Here is a 2,500-nt window from a genome sequence, read left to right as displayed (position 1 = left end):
AGCAAAAACCAGTTTTTGGGACTTAGAAAAATTTCGAGATGTGTCAGACTTCCAGGAAGGGGGGAGTCTCAGGAGGTGTACCTAGGAGGCTTCCAGGGGCCTGGGTACACTTTTCAGAAAGTACCGTTGGGACTTAGAAAAATTTTCAGGATTTTTGGACTTAGAGCGATTTTTGGATTTTTGTGCAAAAATCAGATTTCCCCTTCTCCCACCGCTCTGGGGCGTCAATATGATGTGGGGACCCGAGGGAGAGTGCCTCCCATGAGGGTAGAATGTGTGGTTTTTTGGGGGAAAGTCGAATTATGGAAGAAATTGAGTTTTGAGGACAAAAAAGTGTTTTGAGGACAAAAAAGTTTCTTGAGGACAAAAAAGTTTCTCGAGGACAAAAAAGTGTTTTGAGGACAAAAAAGTTTCTTGAGGACAAAAAAGTGTTTTGCGAACAAAAAATGGAATTTTGTGATTTTGTGTAAAAATAAGTAAATTCCCCTACTTCCACCACAGGGGGGCTTCAGTATGTTGTAGGGCCCCCAGGGAGGGTCCCCCAACTGGGTTTAAAGTTTGTGGATCCTGGGCAGAAAGTTGAATTTTGGATGAAAAACCGAATTTTGGGACTTAGAAAAATTTCGAGCTGAGCAGTGACAGACTTCCAGGCAGGGGAGCCTCTCTGGAGGTGTACCGAAAACAGTTCCAGGAGCTGAGGTCATTTTCGAACATTTTTTGTTCGCTCAAATTTTTTTTGTTTTTGAGCTCTAAAAAGCTGTTATTATCAATTGGCTCAAAAATTTCAAGTGTCATGAGCTAGTACATGTTGGAGGAATACGTTTTAGGCAAAAAATTGCAAAAAAAAAAATCCAAGTGAAAAAGAACCGGAATGGGGAATTTCTGACTGCTGTAGCAGCCGCACAGTTCCAGGAGGTCGGATACATTTCCGACTTTGTCCCGCTCATTGAAGTACATTGTCCCGCAATGCAAATACATAGTAATGCGCACCTGCGGGAGAATATAGGAGAGAGTGGGCTCTCTCTACCCCGATGTATGGCGGTTGTTCCTATGGTTCTCTGGCTCGGGTAGGCGACTTAGAAGGTGGTCCCTCTTGTCGTGGAAGTTGCAAAATACGGCCGAGACTGAACTTCCACGGCTCCAGGAGGGACTTTTGCTGGTCGTGCGTCCCAAGTGAGAGAGGCGATCCTGGGGTACCTGAGCCTGACCAGACCCTCCCTCGGTGGTCCCTGGTCTTCTGAAGGGTGATGGCATTCAGGGGGGCAAATCTGGAGTCCATGGCCGAGTTTGGGCTCTAGAAGGCGGACGCCCCTTCTGACCATGTCCCCTCAGAGCCGGCTGGATGGTTCATGGTCCGCGGCTTTGTCTGGCGGTCTGTGCCCAAGCCGGAGAAGCTCTCCTGGGGTACGTGAGCTTTGACCAGACCCTCCCTCGGCGGTCCCTGGTTCTCTGGAGGTGATGGCTGTCAGGGGGGCAAATCTGGAGTCCTCGTGGGAAGGAGGGCTCTTGAAGGCGGACGCCCCCTCTGACTATGTCCCCTCAGAGCAGGCTGGATGGTTCATGGTCCGCGGCTTTGTCTGGCGGTCCATGCCCAAGCCGGAGAAGCTATCCTGGGTACCTGAGCTTCGACCAGACCCTCCCTCGGTGGTCCCTGGTTCTCTGGAGGCGATGGCTGTTGTCAGGGGGGGGGGGCAAATCTGGAGTCCTCGTGGGAAGGAGGGCTCTGGAAGGCGGACGCCCCCTCTGACTATGTCCCCTCAGAGCATGCTCGATGGTTCTCAGTCCCTGGCTTTGGCTTTTTGGCCATCCTGGGGTACATTCTTGCCAAAAAAAAAAACGACTAAGTGAAAAAGAACCGGAATGAGGAATTTTCTAGGTGCCGCATCCGCCCTACAGTGACTTGAGGCCGGGTACAGTTCCGACTTCGTCCCCTTAAAGTGGGGACGTTGTCCCGCAATGCAAATACATAGGAATGCGCACCTCTGGCAGAATGTACTTGAGAGAGTGTCGTCTCTCTACCCCGATAGAAAGCAGTTGTTTCTCTGGTTCCCCGACTTGGGTAGGCGACTTGGCATGTGGTCCCTCTCGTCTGGAAGTTGCGCACTCCGGCTGAGACCGAACTTCCACAGCTCCGAGAGGGACTTTTGCCGATCGTGCATCCCAAGCGAGAGAGGCAATGCTGGGGTACCCAAGCCTGACCAGACCCTCCCTCGGCGGTCCCTGGTTCTCTGGAGGTGATGGCTTTCGGGGGGCAAATCCGGAGTCCTCGTCCGAAAGGGGGGGCTCCGGAAGGCGGACGCCCCTCTCGTCCATGTCCTCTCAGAGCGGTCTTATCCTCCGATCGATCTGGCACGGCGCTCCCGGGTGGGGAGGTGGTGCTGCTCGCTCGACCCGGGCTTTGGAGCTCGCGTCGGTTTACGGTGAGCGGTGTCCTTCCTCCTGTACCCCCGGGCTTCCACCACCTATCTTTGGGCGCGCACGCCGGCCGTCACCTCCCGTT

The sequence above is a fragment of the Dendrobates tinctorius genome, unplaced genomic scaffold (assembly GCF_039654945.1).
Source record: "Dendrobates tinctorius isolate UK_male_01 unplaced genomic scaffold, ASM3965494v1 ptg000381l, whole genome shotgun sequence".
In the NCBI taxonomy this organism is placed as follows: domain Eukaryota; kingdom Metazoa; phylum Chordata; class Amphibia; order Anura; family Dendrobatidae; genus Dendrobates; species Dendrobates tinctorius.
This window is presented reverse-complemented; position numbering follows the sequence as displayed.